The sequence below is a fragment of the Lissotriton helveticus genome, chromosome 2_1 (assembly GCF_964261635.1).
Source record: "Lissotriton helveticus chromosome 2_1, aLisHel1.1, whole genome shotgun sequence".
NCBI classification, from domain to species: Eukaryota; Metazoa; Chordata; class Amphibia; order Caudata; family Salamandridae; genus Lissotriton; species Lissotriton helveticus.
Window position 1 is genome coordinate 779,652,469 of NC_136059.1, and position 13,925 is coordinate 779,666,393.

General features: G+C 48.1%; 1 protein-coding gene across 1 annotated transcript in view; it reads right to left on the reverse strand.

Moving 5' to 3' along the window:
* The window catches only part of TMEM232 (transmembrane protein 232), a 762,630-nt gene that overhangs the window by 498,689 nt on the left and 250,016 nt on the right, over positions 1-13,925 (reverse strand). The window lies entirely within an intron of this gene.

Consider the following 13,925-nt stretch of genomic DNA (forward strand, 5'->3'; position numbering starts at 1 on the left):
CCCTGACCCTGCAAGCATCCCCCATGCACCCTGACCGCCCCCGCTCTCACATGCACAAGTCATGAGCCCTCCCCTCCCGCATGACTCTGTCTCTGAGAATCACACCCCACGCCTGGCCAACACCTCCTTTCCCTCCATGAATACCCCTCCTTTGATGACCTCTTCCTCTGAACCTAATTGTCTACATGGACCGCTGGTCATCCCTTAGCCTGAGGATACAGTTTATTGCCCACTACTGTATGCACTCGCCTCTCTTGAAAGGGCTACTATTGATCATGACCTCCCCACCCTCTGAGATTCGATCAGGCGCACACATTCCAAAGGAATCAGCAGAACACTCAGCTGCGTGACAGCCCCCTCCTATTGTATGGAGGATCAGGGCCCCTACTGTAGCCACGTGTTGGAATATCTTCATACTTCACAAAGTCTTGATTGTAATGAAGAATGTCTGTGTGCCATAAACCTGTGTATAAAAGACGAAGCCTCAGAGAAACTTGTTAGAGCACCTCCCGAAGACACTATGAGAGTGTCCGAAATGACATGCTCTCCTCATGAGAAATAAAACTCTGTTCTTGTTTTCCTGCCTTCAGCGCCCGTCTCTTTATTTGGTAATTATTTAAGATGGGAACGAAGAGTCACCCTGCACCAGCAGCCTGGGCATCCGGTGCGTTATGGGCTGACTTTTCCACAATTGGCGTCCCAACGCGGGGCCCATCAGCGACATAAGGTCCGGTAAGAGAGGTCCAGACGATGGGGTGAACATCTAAACGATTGGAGTATACCTGCCTTGAGAGGGCCCTCGTCCGGCTGCCGATTGAATGAACTTCACCGATTCCGAACGGACCTCTCTCAAGTGACCTATTGTCCTGACTGGAATCCCACAGGAATGCTGCGGTAAAAACATGGAGAAAGAGAACGATCGGGCGCTGGAAAAAGGAAGGCGAAGAACTGTCCACACGGTCCGGTCCGGGTAAGGTTAAGTAGGACGTCTTTACGTCTAATTGGTAGGATGGCTTTATCCATCTGATTGATTGATTGATTATTGATATTGGAAACGGTATTTAGATACTGGTATTGTTCATTGATTGGTTCATTTAGCCTTGGGTGCTACTTGAAGTATTGGTTCTCTTGGAGACATTCTCTATTTGCAAACAGCGACAGATAGGAACGTCTCTCTCTCTTTGCAAATAGTGAAGGATAGGTAATGCGGACTTTTGTCCCCCATTGTAATCCGTCATACCTATTTTTCTCCCCACTGATTGATTGGTTGCTCTGTTGCTCTTTGAGACATTCGCTGTCTACAAACTGGGAAGAATAGGAATATTCTGTCTCCCTTTGCAGATAGTGAAGGATAGGTAATGCAGACTTTTGTCCCCATTGTAATCCGTCATACCTATTTTTCTCCCCATTGATTGATTGATTGAATCGAGCATTGAATTGTTCGAAGTTGGTTCTCTTAAGGATCTTCTCTGCCTACAAACGAGGAAGAATAGGAATATTCTCTCTCCCTTTGCAGATAGTGAAGGGTAGGTAACGCAGGCTTTTGCCCCCATTGTAACCCGTCGTGCCTATTTCGTTCCTCATTGATTGATTGATTGTCCGAACATTGACTGTTTGGAATTGTTCTTTTTTTGGAGGTATTCTCTGTTTGCAAATAACATAGAAAAGAAATACTCTGTCTAGTCTTTGCAAGTAGTGAAGGGTAGGTAATGCGGACCTTTGTCCCTCGTTGTAATCTGTCATGCCTATCTACTCCCCACTGATTGATAAACCAGTTCCACCCGGACCATTTACTAGAGGTAGGTCATCTGGCCCGACCAGAGAGCACCCCTAGTGAAAAGGACACATGCAATAATAACGAAGTGATCACTGTATCCTGTTAACAGAAACTTTAGCATGAAACAAACTAGAAAGAAAGGAATAAGAAAACGAAATCAGTAGGCCACTGATGAAACTTTTATTAAATAACGAATAAGGAAACGATAACAATACTTAACGATAAAACCTATGATTGTCCTAGAAACAAGAAACGTTAGAAATAAGCCCGTAATGAGAAACATGAAAATGATAAGAGAAGCCAAGCTTGACATTGCGACGGCCACGAGGCAATGAGGCTTCATCGCCCCTCACTGCTCCAAACATGTCTGTCCCACCGCCTGCCACGCCCCAATAACGGCAACCTGGGAAAGATACAAGTCAGCAGACATCCGCCCCATTCTGGAAGCTCCCAAAGTGCAACAGGTTTGCGGCTACGCCCAACCGGAAGACGAGACCTTCAACACATGTAGGGCGGGTCCTGCTGCCAGCCGTCGGCCGGAGGTCATCGCATGAGGTGGGCCTGAGGGGAGGCCGGGGCCGACGGGATCCGGCCGCGGTGGCGGCTACGACAACCCTGGAGAGTTGCAGGGGGGGGGGAATGTCCATGCCTCCGACCCCCCCCCTCTCAGAACAGTCTGGACCAGTCTCCATAAGGGGCCTGGGGGTGGAGAGGCCACTGCGCAAATAGCCCGAAGGCGGCACCACGCGCCAAGGTCTGCCCCACCGGATGAACCAAGGGACCCGTTCCTGGGGCCAGGGCAAAGAGCGTCCGGCCGCCATCAACCGGAGGCCCGGCCCGAAACGTACTAGGCGCCACTTCTTCAATAATGGCTGCGACAACACTGGGGGGGGGGATGTCTTGCACATGCCTCCGACCCCCCCCCCCGTCCTCATCGCTTGGTCCGGCCATAACAAATGTCAAGCGAGACGCCGTGGGATGCACCGGGAGGGAGAGGCGGCGCGAACGAGCCTCTCCCACCTCCCCAGGTGAAGGCTCCCCAGCTGCACCCCCAACGCTCCTCGCACCCGGCAAAGGGTTCGTCCACTGTGGCGATGCTGCAACGCCTCGCCCGGCAGGTTGGAGCCCGTCTGCTCATTTGACCCCGCGATCGCCGGTAGCTGCCGAACTCTCAAAATGGCGGTCGACCTTGCAAGAGCGGGCCCAGCATGAAGGAATGGCCCGGTCACTTGTTGATTCCACCATCATAAAAGTTCTCCTCGACCTTGAAGATTCTAGAGGAGCCGCGGGAGTCCCCGACTCCCGCAGATACCCCCGATGGGGAATGACTGCCATGATTGCCCACGGAACGATGGAAATGTAGCCGCAGGACGTCGGCGCTCCCATGCTGTCGCCAGCCTCAGTTTGAATGACTAGAATCCTGCAGACTACAGTTCGGATCAGTTCCGGTGAAAACCCAGTATGACCCGGTAGGAAAATTGTTGCCCCCCCCCCCTTTTGACTGATGGTTCAGACCACCGATCCTTTCTTTTTCCCTTTAACTGAACCTTTTTTGACTGCCGAAAGAAGCTCTGGGCCAACCACGAGTTAGTGGAGATTTAGACTATGCCTGGATCTGCCTGACTGCACCCAAAATGGCGCCGATGCAAATGAAACTTTCAACTCCTTATTGTACCCCGATTGCTCAGCCTTGGTGTTATGAGATATGTATGTAGTTTTTAAACATATGGATTGATATAGGATGTGTACTGATTATATGTTCGGACAATGGATTGATATAGGATGTATACTGTCAGCTCGGACAATGAATTGATATGAGATGGGTACTGATTATGTGTTCGGACAATGAAGGACAATGAATTGACATGAGATGGGTACCGATTGAACATTCGGACAATGAATTGTTGTTAAGTTTTGGCGCATCATGATTATTGAAAGTTCGAATTTCAATGCTTATGATACTCGCTCACACTGAAGTTTCGATATGATTATATTGCACTTGTCGCACTTTTTATTATGAAATTAACGACCACCGACTCTATTAGGTTTTCCACTAATTAGTATTCCCACATGCACGGTTCTGGCCAGCCCCCTGGGTTGTAGGCCCGTATTTATGCACTGACCTTTTTATTAAAGATTTTGAAAAGCTACGTAGTTGTCACGTGTAAATTGGTACGCTTCGAATAAATGACCCCCGTTTCCGATATAACTAAAATACAGGTGAAATGACTCAGCTCGATTAGTTAAGGGTTAAAAAGGTATAATATATAGCGATATTGTAGATATGAAGGGTCCAAGTTTTAGTTGTGTATTTTTCCCTTTTTGTACAGCCAAAAGCAACCGCTAAAGATCCTGGTATTTAGCCTATGCTTTATATACTACCTGTATAAGAAAAGTCACACTAACGGTCCACCTGGGCTTGAACGCCCAGTTGGCAGGGACTGCATCCCGTGGAGATAGGCCGAGTATGCAGTAAGTAAAAGCCTTTCTGGGTTTATGCACGCTAATGTGTCTATCAATGTAGCCCCTGCCCCCCTCCTTTTTCCCTCTCTCTGCAGGTCACATCGGAATGTCGATTAAATGTACGAAAATAGTGATCTAACGGACGAAGAGACGAAAAAAAAAGGCGTTCGATTATGGTGCCTACGCACCCCAAATAATACAACCAAAAATAATGTGCACTCATGATTAAGCACTCTACGCTTAACTAAATAGGGAAAAGTTTAAAGAATACTCTGGGGTGAGGTTTACACAAGTACCCTCCGCCGGGAGGCTTAGGAATATTGCCAATATTTAAAACCTACTACCTCCTTTTTCGCATCCCCATAGACCTGTAACTCAAAGCTGCCCCATTGTTCTCCAATTGACACCAACTGTTGTCTCAGCCTGGAAACACATTTGCTAAAATGACTCGAAAATGCCACCGTGAGCATTAGCCCGATCAGGTTAGTTCCTGACCAATTGGCAGAGGTGTAAGTGTGCGCAATCAAAACCACCAGTAGAGGCAGCCGACAATAAAAAGAGAAAAAAAAAGGGTAAAGAGAGCTTAGGATGCTGAGAATGCGCAGCGTACAGGAAGAGATCATTTTGGCCAATAACTGTTCTATGTTTTGTCTTGGATTTTTGTATATAATACATGTACTGTCTCCCCCGTCTGAGTTTGTCTACGTGATGTATAGATCTACGTCATCCCTCTGCCTGTGTTCCCGTATTGTTTAACCCCCGCTGTTCTGTGTTATGTGCGCACTGAATCGACCATTATTGTACACGTCTCTCTCTCTCTCTCTCTCTCCCTCTTTCTATCTCGCTCCATGTCACACGTGTACAGAATGGACCATTTAGAGTGCGGTCTCTCTCCCTCTCTCTCTCTCTCTCTCTCTCTCTCTCTCTCTCTCTCTCTCTCTCTCTCTCTTCAAATCCCCCTGTTCCCTCTTTCCTTGTATGGTGACGTTGTGCCCCTCCGGCACAAAACATAATTGGGTTTCCTCGAACACAAAGGTGTTCAGCAAAATTGACCGAAACCAAAACAATTGTGACTTGCCATATTACTACCTCTCCTTTCTGCAAAACGATAGAACCCGAGTTGGTAATGAAAGAAAGGACAGGTCAGACGACTGATGTCCCCTAATCTGGCCTTTTTATAGGGGGACTATAACGTCAATGGTCTTCTGTTTTTCAGTTCATTAGAAATGCGATCCCCAATGCCCAGATTGTCCCACCCCTCTGCACTTAAGTGCGGATGTCCAAAGCGCCCCCGCTTCCCCCGATTAACCCCAGCTTCATGTCAGCTACCCTCGAAGCGTAATTTATGACCTTGATTAACGGTCATTCCCCAAGAAACGCATGTTTTACATCTGCCCCCCCCCTCCCCCATCTTCATGACGATAATGCCCCTGCTTGCAAGATTTAGCCGACCCCAAAGAGAAATGTAAGATTGTCGATACTTGAGTTAAAGGGAAGGGCGAGTCTCTACATAAGGACTCGATTTTTAGTTTCGATATAATACACTGTGTATAAAGGTCCAATATCTCTCCACGAATGAACACCAAATGGGTTTTATGAATTCAATGATAATGCCCTCCTACATACTCCATCAATAATGACTTCTGACTGTGACCGTTGAACCTATTCCCCACCTACATAGGATTGGGGACGGAATTGAGATATATAAATGTCTTCTCCTGCCAGTTTTTCTAAAACTTATTTTCTACCCATTGAAAGATACAATCATCGGAGGAGAGGAGCTGGACATGACGCACAGCCTGGCCACAGATCATGAAGCACGTGTGACCGCGACTAAAGGTGGAGCCGCAGAGCAACGAGACGCGGGACGAGGCACAACTCTCAAACTCGGCAGATGAAGGAATGAAGGGCTGCCTTGAAGCCCTCGACTTGCTGACCCACTCGTGCCTGAAGTCCCCGTCCCCTTTTGAGTCCGACTGATGGGCCTGCCTGCTCGATTATCCTTTGCTCCTTTTGGTCCCTTGATGTGCTCAAAGATCTGGCCCCACTCCGCCCTCTCGTCCCTCGATTATTCAACAAACTTACCCTTTTCGCAAAAACTTTGACTATAGAATTAGGTTTTGCCACGGAAGAAGAAAGACACGCAGGTGCCCAGCATAAGGCACCCCTAAGAAGATCAGTTAGGAAACAGGACTGTGATCTAACAGCAGAGGACTGATCGCACCCTGCAACGCGTAAGGATGATTCCGAGCTGGACTTATAGCTCCACCGCCGGTGCTCAAAAGCGCCAACGAAAAGAAAACGGACTACCAGAGTCTACCAGTGGTGGCTCGTCGTTGAAAAAAACATTTTCACTAAGACCCCCCCCTTCCTGAACTTTCTACCCACCCCTTGACTAGTTGCTTACATCGAACTGAATTCCTCCCTCAACTATTTTTATTGCTTTCAAAAATGTTTCATCGGTCACTCAAGTCCAAAAGTCTCATATAGCACTTTTTACTGTATGTTGATGTCATTGAAAAGAAAGTCAGAACCTGAGTCTATAATATGTCGGAACGTTTTTTCTGATGGCCCTCGACTAAAGTGTTATGTCGATCTCTAGACTTGTACGATAACCCAACAAATGTAAATTCATACGTACCACATTCCGCCAATTGTATCGACTGCATATGGTTACACGCAAATTTGCTAGCATTTAACGAATGTTATTTCATTGGCCACACATGACTATATGTACACTCCATCAGTTAGGGTAAACACAAAAGAACTAGCTTACGTTAAAAAGCGGCGACTGTTGAAAATAGCAATGTATATGCACATAAGCGGCGTTCATTTGTGTTCACTGTACCTCTTGTCGTAAGCAGAAAAGATATTGCAAAACACTGACTGTGTTATCCCGCCGGCATAGACCCATGCACACATATATACAACAGCCATTTTAGGTACCATGGTCTCTCTGTTTGCGATCGATCATCAGCCCCTTCCCTGACCCTGCAAGCATCCCCCATGCACCCTGACCGCCCCCGCTCTCACATGCACAAGTCATGAGCCCTCCCCTCCCGCATGACTCTGTCTCTGAGAATCACACCCCGCGCCTGGCCAACACCTCCTTTCCCTCCATGAATACCCCTCCTTTGATGACCTCTTCCTCTGAACCTAATTGTCTACATGGACCGCTGGTCATCCCTTAGCCTGAGGATACAGTTTATTGCCCACTACTGTATGCACTCGCCTCTCTTGAAAGGGCTACTATTGATCATGACCTCCCCACCCTCTGAGATTCGATCAGGCGCACACATTCCAAAGGAATCAGCAGAACACTCAGCTGCGTGACAGCCCCCTCCTATTGTATGGAGGATCAGGGCCCCTACTGTAGCCACGTGTTGGAATATCTTCATACTTCACAAAGTCTTGATTGTAATGAAGAATGTCTGTGTGCCATAAACCTGTGTATAAAAGACGAAGCCTCAGAGAAACTTGTTAGAGCACCTCCCGAAGACACTATGAGAGTGTCCGAAATGACATGCTCTCCTCATGAGAAATAAAACTCTGTTCTTGTTTTCCTGCCTTAAGCGCCCGTCTCTTTATTTGGTAATTATTTAAGATGGGAACGAAGAGTCACCCTGCACCAGCAGCCTGGACATCCGGTGCGTTATGGGCTGACTTTTCCACACAAGGTGCACCACAGCTAAAATCACTGTGAGATTGTCGTAAAAATATACGTCATTCCTTATTTAAAAAAATGTGATTCCCTTTTACACGGTTACATTCCTCAAATGTAACTCTTGTACTTTGCTTCTATTACTTTATGCTAGTAACATTGATAGAGTGGTCATTCAAGGTTCACGAAGGGTGTAATACCATCACCTTCTGCCACACCCCGAACTCCCATGGACTGACCATCGATGCGTCCACTTCACCTTCAGAACACCCACCATCCACAGATATCAGCACCGGCTCCCACGAAGAAACTGGACCAGAATCACTGACAACCAGCTAACCTCATCACTCAGCAAGTCCACTCCAGCCATCGCGGAAAACGACTACCCCATCACTGCAGCCCGAACCCTGCACAGATGGATCTCCAACAGCGCCAACACCATAGCCCCCCTCAAGAAAAACAACAACACCCACGCCAAGCTAGATGGTTCACCACCGAACTTCGAGAGTCCAGACATACTTGCCGCCACCTCGAAAAGGCCTGGAGGAACACCAAATCTACAAAAGCCCAGAACTTCAGAGCCGCCACCAACCCCCACCACCAGCTCATCAGAAAAACAAGAAAAAAGTGATTGAAGACAGAATCTCCACTCATGCACACAACAGCAAAGAACTCTTCAACATCAAGGAGTTCGCCAACCCCACCAGCGAGTCCACCATCATCCCTCCCTCACAAGACCTCTGCGACAAACTCAGCACCTTTTTCCACCACAAAATCAAGAGCATCTACGACAACTTCAACGAAGACAACCAACACACTGAACCCTCACCAACCACCCCCGACACCCTGAAGCCAGCTATCGACAAATGGCATCCCTCACCACCGTAGGCACTCTAAAGACGATGAAGTCAATCCACTCCAAGGCCCCCACGGACCCCTGCCCCCACCGCATTTTCAACAGAGGCGCCAACACCATCGCACCCATGCTCTGCCACACCATCAACCGCTCCCTGGCAACTGCCTCGCACCCTGGCGACTGGAAACACACTGAGATCAACCCCTCCTGAAGAAACTCTCGGTGGACCCCACTGACCTCAAAAACTACAGACCCATCTCCCTGCTCACAATCCCAGCGAAAGTCATTGAGAAAGCCATCAACAGCCAACTCGCCACATTCATAGAAGAGCACAACATCCTCGACTCCTCCCAATCCGGCTTCAGAAAAAACCACAGTACGGAAACCGCCCTCCTCGCCGCAACAGACGACATCCGTACCTTACTGGACAAAGGAGAAACGGCAGCCCACATCCTCCTCGACCTCTCAGGGGCGTTCGACACAGTCTCTCACCGCACCCTAATACGCTGACTCCACGACGCAGCGATCCAAGACAAGGCCCTCAACTGGATCCGCTCCTTCCTCCCCGGCAGAACGCAGCGGGTCAGACTCCCCCCTTTCCTCCCAGACCCTACATCTACCACCTGTGAAGTCCCCCAGGGGTCCTCCCTCAGCCCTACGCTCTTCAAAGTCTACATGGCTCCGCTCGCCCCCATTGTCAGAACCTACGGACTCAACATTGAGTTATACGCAGACAATACCCAACTCATCCTCTCCCTATCCAACGAACCCACCACCACCAGACACAACTTTCAAGAAGGCTTGGAAGCCATCGCCAAATGGATGAAAAACTGCTGCCTACAACTAAACACCAACAAAATGGAAGTACTCATCATGGGTCCAAACCCCAATGCCAGGAACAACACCTGGTGGCCCCTTGCCCCCCCACGGACCACGCACACAACCTAGGAATCATCCTGGACTCAGAGCTCAAAATGGACCGCCAGATCAACTCCGTCTCATCCTCCTGCTTCCACACCCTCTGCCTCCTACGTAAGGCCTTCAAATGGATCCCCCTCGAACACAGAAAGATCGTCACTCACGACCAGGTCACAAGCAGGCTAGACTATGGCAACGCACTCTATGCCGGAATAAACAAAAACCTCACCGGAAAACTACAGAACATCCAAAACGCTGCCGCAAGACTGGTCCTCAACCTGCCAAAACACTGCCACATCTCCCAGCACCTGCGCACACTCCACTGGCTCCCCATCGAAGCTAGAGTCACCATTTTAAGATGCTAACCCACGCTCACAAGGCCCTCCACGACACCGGACCAGCATACCTGAACAGCCGACTCAAATTCCACGCACCCCAAAGGACCCTACGATCAGCCCAGCTCTCCTATGCCGTGGTCCCCCCGCACCAGAAAGACCAGATCTGGAGGCCGCTCCTTCTCCTTCTGCACTGCCAGAGCCTGGAATGACCTTCCGCTCCACCTCGGACAGACATCGCTCCCCATCTTCGCAAGAAACCTCAAAACCTGACTCTTTGACAGACCCCCTCCTTGATGGCCTGGAAACTGCAACCTCCCCCTCACCCCTCAGCGCCTTGAGACCCTTATGTGTGAGTAGTCGCGCTTAAAAAACACCTGATTAATTGATTTGATTGTAATAGGGTAACTCCTGACTGAGTGAAAGGTCTGGGAAGCTCAACCTATCTGGAATAGAGTTGTGTTCAATGCGCTTTAAAGGTTAGACTGATTTTATGATTTTTTTTTCCAAAGTGGCGGACACAATACTATTGAATGTAATTTAATGCAAGGCCCACTGCATATACAGGTCTCATATCCACGTCACTTGGCACTTATTCCAGGTGGCAGCTCACCGGATGCCCTTTATTGGCACTCTTGCTTGTAGTGCTACTGAAGCAGACATGCTTCTTGTATTGTGCGTTGTTACCACTGTCATGAACACAAATGCGATTTCTTGTGATAGAAAGCAATGCCCCGGAGATCCACTACCCCGGTTTCAAGACAGAATAGGCCAAACATACAAAGCAGTTTTTGGTGACAAATGCTCCGATTCCGAGTTTGACTGAAAAACTGCTTGTAGCCATGTATTAAATCAGGGGCCTCCGACAGTAGCGTGCTAGCACCCTGGAAGTAGCTCCGTGATGTAGAGCACAGTACATAATTCATGTTCAAAGTCTTTTTTAAAGAGGACTGCACATCTCTGTATTCTTGGAGTGGCCACCAGTCAAACCAATTTCAGTGTCACATGTTTACACACACAGTAACAACCGGTGGTATCTGCAACATGAACCCCAGTCTCAATGTAGCAAATCACATGCAGATTATTCACTGTGCAAGGGCCACTGTATCCGTCAAACACTACCTGAGAAAACTGGGCCACAAAAGAAGTGCCAGCAAGAGCCAGAGTGTAATCACCAGAGTGTGGGACGACTGAGACAGAATGGAAGTGATAACTGTGTGTTAGGCATCTTGTAGCCCAGGAGAGCAGAGGCTGGATTGACTGGAGACAGGTAATGATCTTCTTTGCTTCAGATGGTGGGATTGGTTCGTGCATGATTGTATAGCTCTTTAAATGTTTCTATGTGTATATCAGTGGTTAATTTGTGAAAAATAAGCGCCGGGGCTTTCGTCAGGAAGCAGCTTGCACCAGCCCATTTCTCCTGTTAGCACAGCCTAAAGTAGAACCAACTACAAACCATTAAAGTGGGGAGAGGGTGTGGCATTAGGGTCAGAGTTGCTGACTTTGGTGCAGGGGAACCAGGTTCAAGTCTCGGTGTCAACTCAACATCCTGTGATTCTGGGCCAATCACTTAATCTTCCTGTGCTTAAAACAATGTCCTTAACTGGTGCTCATGAAAAGCGCTCGTGTTCATAATTAAGTGCTGGTGCTGAGCACCAAAAACCACAGGCTCAAATTAAGCACCGGTACATATGTATGCTTAGGCGTGCAATTATGTATGTGTCTGGTGTTGAGTCCCTCCACGAAAGACCTCGTTTTTTTCTTTTTGTTGACAGAACACTCTCTCACTTATAATGGAGACTCTGGGCACTGAGAGAAGCTGCAAACCAAAAGTGAAGGTAAGGAGGTATAGGTCACTGTTAATAAGTCAGGTTTTTAACGTCTTCCTAAAATGCAACAAAGATGGCAAACATCGATTTCAACAGGGATAGAATTAAATGGGAAGGGTCCCAAAACCCGGAAGGAATGGCTGCACTCTTCTTCCATTTGTAATGGAACCAAGATGTTTGGTTTAGACGTTGATCTTAGATTGTGGGAGGGAGTATACGTATTTATTATTTTGGTAAGCAGAAAGGAAGTTACAGTACTGTAGATCTTGTGAATCATGCATGGGGATCTAAAGGTTATACGTTTCCTTAGGGGCAAACCAATTAAGTTACGTAATTCAAAATTGTGTCGCCATAGATGGCCCATTGCTAGAGAATTTTTAATCTTTTCCAGTTATTCATTAATTTAAAAGGTAATCCCAAATCGGCACTTTGGTGTAGTGAAGACACAAGTGGACAAACATACTGGCCACTTGAATTTTATGAGAGAAGCCAAGAAATGGAAAACAGATTTTAAGAGACAAATTTGATATAAACAGGGCTGGGTGATACTGGAGATTTGATGATTGATGTAAATGTCCATACCTACTCCAAACACGTCCACAAGGGACAAGGGTCCAAGGGAATGGTTTTTTTGAAAATCTGTGTATTGGCAGCATAATAAGACAGTGTCACGGTATGGCATGTACTTTCACGAAGTGCATAAATCAGGCAAGTATTGAAATACCATCCCCTTACAGCATTAAACAATTTTCAGTTTATGTTGCTAAACAATCCCAACACAACGCCCCCCTCCCCGTCCCTCCCACCCAGGCACTTGTACGGCAGTCATCAGCTATCGTGTTGTGTGTCCCACCACACGTGGGCCAAGTACTCTTAGTGCATCCAATACAGCCTTATAGGGGATTATACAAATGTTTCCTCATATGACGTGTCCATGATGCGCACCTAGATGCATGTAAACCATGCTTTACACAGGCAGGTCTCGACCAAAGAGCTATCAGCCCACCTCCACAGAAGCTTCGGACATATCACTACCATCTGCCTCGAAAGACCCTATCAGCATATTCCAATCTAGTGATATAGGGTTCTTCCGGAGTCCCTTACGCTCCTCTCGCTGTAACGTCATGCCTTCTGCCTTACCCCATCTCACTACCTCTGTCCTCCACATTTCCGGATCTGGTGGCCTAGGCGATTTCCATTTCATTGTTAAGGTGCGTTTCGCTAGTAACAGGGCCAGATCAGTGAATCTTGTGCCTAAACTTTTCTTCCGTTCTACCGGACCCAGCCCTAATAATGTATATTCAAGTGTAGTGTATGGTTTGGAAGGGACCAGCCTAGCCAGATCATTATGTATGGTCGTCCAACAGTAGCCCAGTTTTGGGCATTCCCAGAACATATGGAGCAAGCTTGCGTCCTCCACATTGCAGCGGGGGCACGTATCTGCTGCGGTGGGGAACATTGCATGTATGCGGCGTGGCGTTAGGTAAGCTCTATGTAGTATCATAAGCTGTATGAATTTGAATTTCGGGTTACGTGATACCTTTTTCGGAAATGCAAGTATTCTGCCCCATTCCTTGTCCCGGACAGGCCTTCCTATATCCTGTACCCATTTATCCCGTAGCGGCTATAATGAAATTGACCTGCCCTCACGTATACCATGTGTCAGCCATCTCGTGAGATGACTGCCCGATCCCATTAGGTATTGCATGGTGAGTAGAGGGTTCGTAGGGGGCTCTCGTCCGTCTGGTGCCCACATCTGTGTAATATAGCGACGCACCCCGGTATGTAGCAGGAATGACCCTCCCGATGTGCGATGTGTAGTGCGAAAGTCGTCAAACGACAGGATCCCACCATCATGGAAGAAGTCCCTCACCTGAGTTACACCCGTCTCGTGCCACTCCGTCAACTTTTGATTCGAGAGTGGTCTCAGTTCCACTGGGAGTCCTATTAGTGGGATCGTAGGGGCGTAGGATGTCGTGCGGGACGTATATCTCACCGCCTGTCTCCAATATGTAATCGCAAGTCGAAGTATCGGAGGCGCTAGCCGAGGGATCGCGGCTCCTGGCAACAGCATAGTGTGTATACT